Source organism: Saccopteryx leptura, chromosome 2 (assembly GCF_036850995.1).
Source record: "Saccopteryx leptura isolate mSacLep1 chromosome 2, mSacLep1_pri_phased_curated, whole genome shotgun sequence".
NCBI lineage: Eukaryota > Metazoa > Chordata > Mammalia > Chiroptera > Emballonuridae > Saccopteryx > Saccopteryx leptura.
The window spans coordinates 184460705-184474588 of record NC_089504.1 but is presented as its reverse complement, the minus strand read 5'-3'; the positions used below and the strand labels follow the sequence as shown (position 1 = coordinate 184474588).

At 41.4% G+C, this 13884-nt stretch overlaps 1 long non-coding RNA gene across 1 annotated transcript in view; it reads left to right on the top strand.

Moving 5' to 3' along the window:
* Nucleotides 1-1134, top strand: part of LOC136395272 (uncharacterized) — a 273153-nt gene extending 272019 nt beyond the window's left edge. Inside the window, exon 3 of the long non-coding RNA XR_010749302.1 lies at nucleotides 1118-1134. This is a non-coding gene — a long non-coding RNA (uncharacterized lncRNA). The remainder of the gene's footprint in view (nucleotides 1-1117) is intronic.
* The last annotated feature ends 12750 nt before the right edge of the window (nucleotides 1135-13884 follow it).

The following is a 13884-nucleotide window of genomic DNA, read 5'->3' as shown; positions in this document are numbered from 1 at the left end:
AACAGGAAGGTGGCATGGGACCAGGCCGGGATGAGATTAACCTTCGATATCGCTGCTCTCCTCCACACCTTGCTCTTATATAACTCATCCTTTGTCCAGAATGGATATGTGCATAGGGTGGGGGCTGGGGGTAGGAAGGAGGCATCAAAACAGCAGCAGAAAGATAAAGGACTACTGACAAAGGAGCATGTCTAGGAAACTGCAAAATTCTGCATAATTTTCTAAGTTAGGATAAAAAAAATTGTGTTACTCTTTCATATTCTGAAAGCAGTACCATTAACTGAACACTTAATAGATTGTATACTTTTGCAATTTTTCTCCCAATGTTGTTGTTAGTAGCTGTAATATTCATTAGCACTTTGTAAGATATTGCTTTGTGGAAATAGATTTAAACTGCTTTTAGCCTATCCACAACCAAACTGTTGTGTGCCTGATCTGACGCAGGTCCTTGAAAAGTAGTTACAAAGAACTCTTAGGCCTCATCTTTGATTCAAGGGAAAGGAGAAAGAAAATTGGCATGTCCTTAGGCAATTTCACATCATTTTTTTAAGTTAATATTTATCATGGTGATTCTATTAATCAATAGACTGGGCTAAGGAATGCCCAGGTACCCTGTAAAACATTATTTTGGGCTGTGACTATAAGAATGTTTCTGGAAGAGATTAAAATTTGAATCAGTAGACTGAGGGAAGAAGATGACTCTCACCAATGCAGCTGGGCATCATTCAGTTTGTTGAGCACCTTACTCAAATAAAAATGTGTGGGAAGGGCAAATTGGCTCTCTCTACCTGAGCTGGGTTGTCCATCTTTTGCCTTCAGATATCAGGGCTCCTGGTTCTTGGGCCTTTATTTTGTTTGTTTGTTTGTTTGTTTGTTTTCTTATTTTCCAAGTGAGAGTAGGGGAGATAGACAGACTTCTGCAGCCACCCTGACCCAGGATCCACCCACTAATTCCCTTCTGAGGTTGATGCTCTGCCCATCTGGAGCCATGCTCACAATAGAGCTATTTTTGGCGCCTGAGGTAGAGACTCCACAGAGCTGTCTTCTGCACCTGGAGCCAATAAGCTCCAACCAATTGAGCCATGGCTTCATGAGGGAGAGAGAGAGAGAGAGAGAGAGAAGAGAGAGAGAGAGAACAGGGAGGGGAAAGGGAGGAGGAGCTGATGGTTGCTTCTCCTGTGTGCCCTGACCAGAAATAAAACCTGGGACTTCCACATGCCAGGTCGACACTCTACCACTGAGCCAACTGGCCAGGCCAGTTCATGGGCCTTTGAAAGAGGACTCAGATTTATCTTATCAGCTCCCCTTGTTCTCTCTTCAGCCTTGAACTGAATTACACTTTCTGCTTTACTGGTTCTACAGTTTGCAGACAGCAAATGGTGGAACTTCTTGACCTCCATAATAATGTGAGCCGATTCCTATGATTGATAAAGATAGATAGAAAGATAGATAGATAGATAGATAGATAACCTGTTGGCTTTGTTTTTCTGGAGAACTTTGACTGATACAATATCCAAAAAATATGCAAAGAAATATTATTTTGTGGTTTGCAGATAAGGACTGAGGAGTTAAGAGGACAGTAAATAACCAAACGATGTGCATGTCTATTAAATTCCATGGCAAGACTCTAATCCTCATCTACCTCACTGCAAAGTTCATAATCTTGTGATTAGTTAGAATGGGGAGATAGATAAGGCCCATTTGTGAGGGAAAGTATGAAAGGTAGCATTAAAAAATGTGAATAAGCCCATACAAGGCACATGTTGAGAAAGTGGCAGAGTCCTCCAGGGCTGTGAAATTTCAGACTGAGATCTGATACAGTCAATTGCTTATTCTGAAGAAAGGTCTTAAAAACAAGTGTCTGCTTGGCCCATTGCCCTTTTCTGAGAGTAGTAGTTTATTCTTCCTAAATTTATAAATAGGTTTTATCTAAAAATTGAAACCAAACAGAGGAAACGATTGGACCAACAGTCAAAGGCAGACCTCATGTATATTACATGTGAAGGAAACCACTTCATTACAGATGTTTGTGAGGAGACCTACTAATCAGACCCACTCTCAGGAAGTGCAAACTTAGATACACGTGGAAACTTAGGGCTCAATTGCTTCCTTAATATCTCTTTCTCCCTCTTTGAACACCACTGTCCTGGAATTCCTGGGACTCAAAATAATTGGGTGGCTGCTGTTATGTGTTCTCGAGCTACTTGACTGTACTTCCCACATACTCCAATAATAAGCCTGTATTACTAGAAATTTCTGTCTTTTTATATATATATATATATATATATATATATATATATATATATATATATATATATAATGCAAGACCCTCCATGAAATAACTTGAAAGATAGCTAAGCAGAGAGGAGTGAAGTGGGAGCCAGGATGGGTCAATGGCATGGCCTCAGTGCACTGCTTGGCTAATTAAAGTTTAGATGTTCTATATTGTACTTTACCAACCACCGATTCATTCGGCCCATCTAAATGCAGCATGCACACTCTGTCAGCAGCTGTGTAGAAGGAAACCTGGGGATGTAAAGATGCATCAGACAGGCTTTTTCCTTTGGCATTTATATTTGATAGGGAAGTCCTGAAATGATGTTCATGCGGACTCCAGGAAGGCGGGGGAGCTTTGGGAGGCTGTTCCAGCCACTAGGGAAGAGTCATCCACCACTTTCCTTTTCGCGTATCACACTTACGAACAACTCAGGCCCCCATCTTTCTATGGTTAGAAAATTCAGTCACAAGTCTAAAAGTAAGACACAACATCTCATGACACCAGATAAAGTAGACACATCTTAGTGCCGGTCACTGCCTGATCCAAGCACACTTCTCATGCCATCATTCACTGCTTTATTTCTCATTATTCTATTCTATAGCAACAGGAAATTCTTCACACATGCCCTTTCTATACCTTCATGCCTTTTCCAGTGTTATTTCTTCCATAAGAATATCTTCCCCTAAATCACTCTTTTGGCTAATTTTTATTTGATTTTCTAAAATCAGATCATAGGAAGAATTGGGTACCTAATACAAGCTGAATTGTGTTCTCTCTAAATAAGATGCATTTTCTTAACCTCTAGTACCTTAGAATATAATTCCTGGTACCTTAGGAAATAGAGTCATTGAAGCTGTAATTAGCTAAGTTAAAGTCGGAAGGGGGCTGGGCCCCTATCCAATATGACTGGCATCCTTATAAGAAGAGAGCCGTGAGAGGCAGACACACAGGGGGAATGCCATGTGAACAGAAGATGGGAGCAATGCATGTATGGAACAAGGAATGCCAAGATTGCTAGCAAACTCCTGGAAGGTAGGAAGAGAAAGGGAAGGAGTCTTCTATTGGCCTCAGGAAAGCATGACCTAGTTGAGATCTTGAATTTGAACTTCTAGCTTCCAGAACTGTGAGATGATAAATTTCTGTTGTGTGAAGCCATCCAGTTTTTCATGCTTTGTTACATGCCTTAGGAAACCAACACAGGGCTGCTCTGTGCTCTCGTTACCTTCTTTTTAATTGTCTCTGTAATTAGTCTGGTCTCCTGTAGACTGAGTTCCTCAAAGGGAAGGACTCTCTTATTCATTTATGCTGGATTATCTCTAGAATAGTGCTTGTTATAGAAAAGGGCCTAAAAAAAAATATGCGCTGAAGGCCTGACCTGTGGTGGCGCAGTGGATAAAGCGTCGACCTGGAAATGCTGAGGTCGCCGGTTCGAAACCCTGGGCTTGCCTGGTCAAGGCACATATGGGAGTTGATGCTTCCAGCTCCTCCCCCCTTCTCTCTCTCTGTCTCTCTCCTCTCTAAAAATGAATAAATAAAATAAAAAAATAAAAAAAATAATTAAAAAAAATATGCGCTGAATTATCAAATAATGTGAAGAGGTGGAAGGGATTGGTGACTACTTGGGAAAACATTCAAGACACTATGAGAAGTTCTTGTTTTGCTTTCTTTTTGTTTAATTTTATTTTTAGCAATTCTACCGCCAGAATGTTCCTCTTTAATTCTTTAACAGTCTTAGTTTCTTGCTTCAATGCACCTCCAATGGAAATAGTCGCATGAGAAAAAGACAATTATTTGTGAGAAGGATTACTGCAAGCAAATTTGAGGAGGAAAGTTGATATAACAAGAGCCCTCACTTGGTTAGCTCAGGTCTTTGAGAAGCAGAATTTTTCTCCTTCAGATAAAAAGACATGAATTTGGGGACCAGAAAGATCCAGAAATAAAACATTTCTGTAATGTCAAGACTCATCCTTCTAGTTACTTTTTTTATTTCATTCCTTATGCTTACTATGTCTTTCTTGTCTCTCTATTTCTGATTGCTCTTCCTAGAATTCCTGTTCTAACTTTAATGGTTGTCTGAACAGTTTCTCTAAACTTCTAAACTTCAATCAAGAATCATCTCTTCAAAAAATGCCTTTTCTGATTCCTTCCCCAAGCCTCTAGTGTCAGCACTGTATCTTACACAGATTTCTTGAAGGATCTGTCTGTACATATTTAGACCAATCATGAGGTCTTGATCTTCCTGCAAGCAAGAATTACACTTTTACTATTTTTGTGTGTGTGTGACAGAGATGGAGAGAGGGACAGATGAGAAGCATCAAGCTTCCTTGCAGCTCCTTAGTTGTTCATTGATTGCTTTTTCATATGTGCCCTGGCCAGTGGGCTCCAGCAGAGCAACTGACCCCTTGCTCAAGCTGGTGAGCCCACGCTCAAACTGGATAAGCCTGCGCTCAAGCTGGTGGCCTTGGGGTTTCGAACCTAAGTCCTATGCATCCTAGTCTGACACTCTATCCACTGCACCACCACCTGGTCATGCACACCTTTACACCTTTACATTCTTTAACACCATCTCACTAGGAGGCTTATGGTAAGTGCATAATAAATGTTAAAGAAATTAAGGACTGGCAAACTTTGTCTCTATGGGCAAATTGAAACATTTACTATGTGTCAGTCATGAATAAGATAAAAGTGGAAAGAGAGTCTATGAAACAGAATTCTGGAAGGGGAGTAGCATTCTTTGCCACATGAGACAGAAGAGAAAGAATTCAGCAACAATCATTACAGGACAAGTGGTAGTCAATATTTGGGGGAAATATTTAGGAGCTGGGAAGAGTGGACAGACCCACAAAGGTAGCAGTAGACTCCCCTTCCTGAGAAAGAGCTGCATGCCAATCTTTATTCCTTGGCCTGATGATGGTGGTCAGGCACAGCTGAGCTAGCCAGCAGGAGAATGGGTGGGATTTAGGAAGTCTTTTGAGCAAAACTCTCTTCTCTCATTCTAGTCTAATCTAATCTAATTCAAGAGGCCCAGATTGGTTGGGGAGGACAAAAGCACCCAGGCAAGAAGAGTCAAATAGCCTTGGCAAATATTGGCGGTGCTCATTTACTCCTCATTGGCCCAGTACCCCAAAGGTGGGGGAAGAGAATTCCAGGCCAGAAAATATAATTAGTCAGTCTGCTGGTTTGGGCTCTAATTTAATCTAGGCAGCTGTGCCAGGAACTTGTATTAGCATGACACTGGGAGGTGGAGAATATAATTACCGGGCAATGAAGAAAGGGAGAAGTGCGTGGTGACGGGTTTGTGCCTGGGTTGGAGGATGGGGTAGGGGAGGCTGATGTCAATGGAGAGTGAGGATTCCCCTGGGAGAAGGGAAGAGGGAAAAGGCCTCTGTCAGTGGGTAGAAGGTGACTTTAATTTGGCTTTTGAAAAATTATCTGTGTAGAGTGCTGAATGTATGTGTTGGTGTGTTTGGGGAAAGGGGCTTTGTGGCTAGGGGCTACTCCACTCTGCATGACAAAGGTGAGATCCAGAATTGATGGATGGGCCTTGTTGGTTACTGTCAGGGAAGGGTGAGGGGTGATGGAACAAGTTATAGCTGAATCTGGACAAATATTCTTAGATAGTTTTTCAGAGGGTCTGTCTAAAAGGAGAGAGCAGAATAAGGTTTCCAAATCTGCATTCTCTTTATCTCCTTTTTGTCATATGCAAGGAAATATATTAAAAGGACACTTCTTAGGGGATTTCACTTATCACCAAAAGCTGCCAGCTACTAATTTTACTTTCAGGGTGCTTATTCTGTGCTGGACTGTGTGTTAAGCAGCTTTTACTTCATTGTTTTAAGTAGTCCTTATGAATACCTTACCAAGGTGTTTGGTATTCTAATCCCTACTTAACGACTGAAGAAATTGAGGCTCTCAGAAGTGAAATAGGTACAACATCCACAGTCATAGTTAGTAAGTGCTGAAGGTATGGTTCCCGTCTGCCTATTTGACTCTAAATACTCTGCTGTTAGTGAGCCACCCAAAATAGGTATTACCCCCTCCATTTACATATGGGGGAAACTGAAGCTCTGAGAAGTGACATATTTGCATTACTTCAAAATGTGAGTTAATATCACAACTGGAAATAGAACTTGGATCTCAAACAATGCTGCCTTTCTGCATAGAAAGCATATAGGGGAAAGAAGAAAATGTGTTTACCAAGATAAAAGCTGGTTATCTTGAAAGAAACAGAAATGAAAAACAGTTTTCTCTTGCTTGACCCAATGTTTGTTTTTGTTTTTTTCACTGTAAGAAGGATGAAGATAACAGCCAAATTTTTTGCTCACCATTGATTGGTGATACACTGAGCTTTAGCTACCCACACTCTCAAGACAACACTCTAAGATGGGTACTGTATTGTTCTGTGATTGTAAGAAGACAAGGTGTCCAGGCTGCATAGCTCACCCAGAGTCAAATAACTGGTTAAAGAGACAGAGCAGGAATTCAAATCCAGGCAGCCAATCTCTCTCTCCCTCTCTCTTTCTCTCTCTGACCAACTTAACCATTTTTATTATTTTTTATTTTAAAAACTTTGAAATATTTTTATTTTATATATTTATACTTTTTAAATTATCAATAATTACATTCATTGGAATGATGGTTCACAAAACCATACATGTAAGTGTTCAGCTCAATAGAACATCCTGTACGCACTGCACGTGTGCCTGTTGCCCCAAGCAAAGTCTCTTTCTGTCCCCATCTCCCCTGCCTTTTGCCCACCTCCACCTAGCTCCCACCCCCATTTCGCTCTGGCTATTACCACACTGTTTTCTATATCAATGTGTTATATATATACAGTGTGTCCGTAAAGTCATGGTGCACTTTTGACCGGTCACAGGAAAGCAACAAAAGATGATAGAAATGTGAAATCTGCACCAAATAAAAGGAAAACCCTCCCAGTTTCTGTAGGATGATGTGGCAGCATGTGCGCATGGGCAGATGATGACATAACACCATGTATAAAGCAGAGCAGCCCACAGCCGTGCTAATCAAGATGTGGACGGTACAGAGGTGTTCAGTGTGTTCTGTGGCTTGCTAAATTCGAATCCATGACCAAAGTGCAATGTGAATATCAGCACGTTTATAACTAAGCACCACGACATTAATCACTTAAAACAGAGAATCACAGATGTTATTCACTCTGTTACACCAGACGTCCTTACCTGTGTGGCAAGAACTTCACTATCGTTTGGATATGTGTAGGGCAACAAGTGGAGCCCACATCAAACTGCACTGAATAGGTATGAAACTGGGAGTTTTCCTTTTATTTGGTGAAGATTTCACATTTCTATCATCTTTTGTTGCTTTCCTGTACCGGTCAAAAGTGCACCATGACTTTATGGACACACTGTATATGTTCTTTGGCTAATCCTTTTGAGGAAGGACACCCCCCCCCCCTTCAAATAAGAGGCTTCAAGGATACTTCATAATTTAGGCCAAGTGTTCAGAGAGATTTTGTAAATATAATTTTGTACTTGTGTAATTTACAAAATCTCAAGATGTCCGATCGTATTCCTGCTTAGGAAGGGCTGTTATAGTGTAAATAAAGAGGTTTTCATACTTAGATGGTTTTGTACAGAAGGAAGGAGGCTTGGACCCCCTCCCTTCCCTACACCTGGGTGAAAGAAGGTAAAACAGCCAGGAACGTAGAAAGGGGAAGGGAGACCTAAGTAGCCCTTTCCTCTTCCCCTTTTTTTCTCCTTAATGGGCGATTTACAAATGATTATCCTCTGGCATCCTGTAAGCCCCCTCTCATCCTGAAATCATGTAATTGAGGACAAAGGAATCACGAGAACTTATTATGTTCTGTGAAAGGTATATCAGATGTAAGAAATCTAATTTCAGAGAGCATGTGTCTTTGGAGCTATAGCCCCGCATGCTCCGCCAGCTTAATGAATTTTCTTTTTTTTTCTCTTATTTGTTATCTGAGTGTCAATCCTCCGAGGTTTTGTTCTCCTGCAACACCTTCACCTTCTGTCATCCAGTCTCCACACCCCTCTCCCCTCTGACCGCTGTCCATCTGCTGTCTGTACCCTGCCTCTGTTTTTGTTTTGTTCATCGGTTTGTTGGGTTCATTAGATTCCACATTTAAGTGAGGTCACACAGCAGCCCATCTCTGAATCGTTGTTTCCCTGTGAAGCACGCTGCTTCTTCCAGCATCCTTGCATCCTTCCCACCATGTCCAAGACGGGGCTGTGAGGTTTATCCACACCATGAAGTGGCATAACACTTCAAAAAGCCACAGAAATCTTTCGTTATGTCAAGCCTAAGCCATTCCCACTCAAATTTCAGCCTGTCTGTTGGGGAATGGGAAGACATATAACTATATATCGGGAATCTTTCCTTTACTCTCAGGGTCAACTTTCGCTGTGGTTTTAAACCTATCCTCTCCCCTGCGAAATTATTTGTTCTCTGTCCTCTTTGGGGCCTCTTGTCTCAGAGGAAAGACAGAGGAGAAGCCTGTTCTTCCTCTTCTTGTGTACTGTAAGGTTTTATCACTCCTTCGGCTCTCTTTTTCCCAGGCAAAGACCTTCCCAGGGACCTTGAGAGCCGCTGGGAACAAGAAGGAAGGAAAGCCAGTTCTCTTCCCAAAGGAGGAGAGAGGGAGACTGAGCTCAAGGGTTCCAGGGGGGGCTGGCCCACCCTGCCTGCCCAGCCCGACTTGCTCAGCTGGTCAGCATATGCCTACACCCAAGAGTTTGTCTTCTCTAAGGTCCCTGCCAATCTCCTGGGCTCTAGCAAAAGGAGCCAAAAAGCCCACAGATGGAGCCTGTATCCTGAAGCCTCCAGGCACCACTGGCTGGCCAGGAAGCCAGAAGAGTCACCTTGAAATTAGCTCCTCCAGTCCTATAGCCTGTATTCCAGTATCTTCTGCCTCAATCCCTTAAATCCTCCCCTACCTCCTAAGAAAAGCACATATGCTATAATTAGAAAGAGCTTTTGATTGAAAATCCAAAAGCTTAGTCTTGTCAGTAATTATGTGGGCAATATATACATCTATGAAATAAGACAAATAATATCTGGTTTATATTTCCAACAAAGTTGTGGGAATAAGAGGAAAATGTATAATAAGAATCTGGGCTCTGGCTGATTGGCTCAGCAGTAAAGTGTCTACCTGGCATGTGGATGTCCCAGGTTTGATTCCCGGTCAGGGCACACAGGAGATGCGACCATCTGTTCCCCACCACCACCACCACCACTCCTTCTCTCTCTCTCTCCCTTTCCCACAGCCATGGCTCAATTGATTCGAGCATGTTGGCCCCAGCATTGAGGATGGCTCTGTGGAGCCTTGCCCTCAGGCTCTAAAAAAAATAGTTAGGTTGCAAGCATGAACCCAGGTAGGCAGACAGTCAGCCCCAGAAGGGAGTTGCCAGGTGAATTCTGGTTGGAGTGGAGTGCATGCGGGAGTCAGTCTCTTTATCTCCCTTACTCTCACTTGAAAAAAAAAAAAAAAAGAAGAAGAAGAATCTGGTGGCCTTGGCCAGCTGGCTCAGTGGATAGAGCGTCAGCCCGGCATGTCACATGCCGGGTTTCATTCTGGTCAGGTCACATATAAGAAGCAACCATCTGCTTCTCTTCCCCTCCTTTCCCCCTTCTCTCTCTCTTCCCCTATTGCACAGCCAGTGGCTCGATTGGTTCATCATTGGCCTTGGGCGCTGAGGATAACATCCCGGTCAGGGCATATGCGGGAGTCTATCTCTCTATCTCTCCTCCTCTCACTTAAAACAAACAAACAAACAAAAAACAAACAAACAAAAAATCTGATGATGTCAGTTCCTAGGGCAATAACAAGGGTTACTCAGCCTTGTCATCACAGTGAATGGAGTTATAACACAGCAGACATGACACAAGTTTCAGAATCAGAATGAGACAGATCAGGGATAAAGTGCCCTCTGTTGCGACTGCTGGAACTCCTTTTCTTAGTCTGTACATTAGGAATACTAATGCCTGCCTTGAAGGGTTGCTATAGATTTAAGTGGGGGGATATATAGCTGAACATTTAAAAGAGAGGTAAGAGGGTAATGATAAGGTGACCAATCGTCCTCCTTTAGGGAGGACAGTCCTTCTTTTGTATGTTCCGTCCTCCCTCAAAAAGTGTCCTCCTAAAAAAAGAAAAAAAAAAGTGTCCTCCTTTTTGATATTGGAAGACTAATCTATAAATGTCCGTATTCGATTGATGCAGAGTTGATCCATTGCGTGTATTTGTATCTAAATGAGTACTTTTTTCTTACAATTATTATTAAAAATTAATAGACATGTAAGCATAATTATAATATAAAATATTACAAATGTTTTTATTATGCATTTATCATATAGTGTATTGTTATAATGAATAAAATGTTTCTTTTGTTTATGATATTGTTTTCTTCAATTTATTTTTGTCCTTTTCATTGTAAAAAAGTTGGTCACTTTAGTAATAAGAATTTAATACATATTTGTCTTCTCCCAGGTTCTAAGGTTCCCCAAATCCAATCCAAAGCTGTAGTCCCCTGGGCTTGTGGTTGTGCTGGTTGCACAAGGTACCTGCCTAAGGGAGCAATACAAGCAGGGTGTGCACTCTGAGACCAGGCTGAATTGGCCTGGAAGAAGGGTGTCTGCTTTGCTCTCCAATCTACCAAGATTTTTATATGCTAGACTCAAGGGTAAAGATTTCCTAACTCCAGTACCAGAGTTCCAGGCAGAAGAAGGACAATGTATAAAAGTGAGAGATAGTAACATCACACACACGCAACCCCACACACAACACACATACACACAAGCTCCCAGAGTGATATTCCTAAATATGTTTCTGACTGTACCTTGTCTTACTCAATGTACTTTTGTATGTTTAATCTCCACCATTGAGATAATAAAATACTATAACTAGTAGGTGAAAGTTGAAAATTTATAAGGAATAGAATATATGCATAGCTGCAAAGTGCTTAAAAGCACTTATTATTTAAAAAGGAAAATGATAACTTTACAATAAAAACAAAAAAAGAGCATCACCTTAAGTAACTAATGATGAGTGTAAAGCTAGTTGCCATGGCCACCATCACAACCTCCTGGCCCATGCAGGTTCACATTTGATTTGGACAGTCGGTAATGAAACAATGGAGCCAAGAACTGGTGGGCCATTACCTTTAATCTTAGCTTGCACCTGGTGGGCAAGAAATACACACAGTGAGAAAACACTTCCCTTTCCATTCAGGGCTCCCAAAGCCACTGACTTATCTGAGTTTTCTAGAATCAAAGGTTCTACCTCACCAACCTTATTCACCTCTGTTCCCCATCTCCTTCTTTCTGCACAAACTGGCTTCTCCTTCAGCACTCCGCCATCTTGGCTGCTTCTCCTCTCCTCCACATGGCCTTTCTCTGCTCTCCTCTCTAATGCTAATTTCAGGAACCAAGAAAGAGCAAGCTCCTAGTCTGCCCCACTTTATAGTGTAGAAATCAAAACCTTTAATCCATATTGGAAGTCTCTGATACAAAGTCACTTATCTGAGGCATAATAGGATTCCTCATGAGAGTGCACCACCCATATCATACAACAGTCAAGGGTGTGGGGAAAAGCTTAGTCTTAAAACTAAGTCTTAGGCTGTAAGGATCCTGCCTGCTTACAGCCTGTCCCCCACACCCAATGCAGACGATAAGCGAGCAAATATATATATCATATTCACAAACTTATTTGACCAACAATGGGAAAACTGACGCCACATACTGCCTGGTGTGATGCACTGGGAGAGATGCAGCAGCTCATTTACAAGCCCGAAGACACCACCAAACCCACATTTAATCACAAGGAACTGCGAACACACCAAATTGAGGGACAATCTACAGAATAAGATGGTGTTCTTCAAAAATGCCAATGTCGTGAAAGATCATGGAATGCCAAGGAGCATTCCAGATTAAAGGAGACAAGAGACCTGGAATCTGGGCACAGCGTGTGATTCTGAACATTATTAGGAAAATTATGAAATTTGAATGAGGTCTGTAGATTAGATAGTAATATTGTATCAATGATAAATTTCCTGATTTTTATAACTGCGCTATAACTATGTAAATGATTGACCTTGTTTTTAGCTAAAGGATAAAAAGGCATAAACTCTTCAAATTCTTCTCCAACGTTCAGAAAAAAGGGACAATGTATAAAGGAAAATATTAACAATTATAAGTCAAGTGACAGGTGGACCAGGGTTCTCTTTATTGTTCCTACAATTCTTCCAGAAATTTAGAATGATTTCAAAACAAGAATTTATGAAAGTAAGCCAAATTCAAACCCTGAAATATGACATTCCAGGATTTCTTAGATATCACCTCAAACTATCTTAACAATCTTGTGTTCCACTTGTTCTTTATCATAAAACTCACATCACAACCACATTGAGCTATTTGATTTTTCCCAAAACATCCAAGCATCCCCTTTATTTTCTGCCATGGTGTCTGTGCTCACTGAGATTTCTTCTGCCAGGATGACCTTCTTTTTTACCCCTTAACCTTCAACCCTGTACCCCCTTAATAAAAATGACCCAATCTAAGGAAGAAACCCTCATTTGCTTAACCCCTAAATCTATCCAGTCTCCTGAGTTAATTAATCAATTTGGTTTAGGTCAACATTCTGAGCTGTGGGCTAGTCTGAGTCACCTGAGTAACCACAAGCAGAACTCAGAGCATGGGTATGGGCTGCCACCTGGTGGGTTTTAGAAGCACATTCGTTTGAAGAGCGTCTATGAATGTAGCGGTCTGCAAAATGAAAAAAGTCAGTACACAGATTCTGCTCAAAGTCTCATTCAATTCCTCTGTAGGTTATAATATTCACTTTGCAAAATGTTTTGAGAACTAGAGTTAAGACATATTGTTGTCACAGAATATTTACTCAATAAATGGTAGTTAGTATTATTAGAAACATAAAAAAAAAACTGGAAAGAACCTTTAAAGACCATTAATTTTTCATTTCATCATTTTATAGTTTAAAGAACCTGAAATCTGGGAGAGACAAAGGACAAAACCTAAAGACAGGCTTTTTGACTCCTCGCTTCTTTACTGAACGTAGGTCAGAATAAACAAGCTCATTAAGAGTGTAAAAAAATGATAGTATGTAATTGCAGAACACATAGCTCTCATGCATACTAGCCCCCTATTTACTCCTATTTTCAAAGATGGGCCTGGCAAGCTGCTAGTTCCAAGTAGTTAAGGGCAGGAGAGGACTCCCGGAAAGGAGAATGTTCTCTCAGTGAAGGAGGGGAAGGATGGTCCTGGCAGGAGCAGGTGTCTGAAAACTGAGATGCTTCCTCCCATGAGGTAGAGCAATTTGCCTTTCATAGTGTGGGTGGTTACACTTCAGTTTCACTTTTTCTTGCATATGAATACTTCCTTTTAGCTTTTTTCTGTGTGTCACTCTGGTTCAGTCTCTCTCCTTCCTTCTCCTCCACCTCTTCCTCTTTCTTTTTCTCTAAACCAAACAAAGAGAACTCTCCTTGGAGCTGGGACTCCTGGGTGGACCAAGTGCTGGGGTTGACACATATACCACTACCCCCTTCTGATGTGCTCCCTCTGATCAGAAGGTGACAGTTATCCCACTTCCTCTG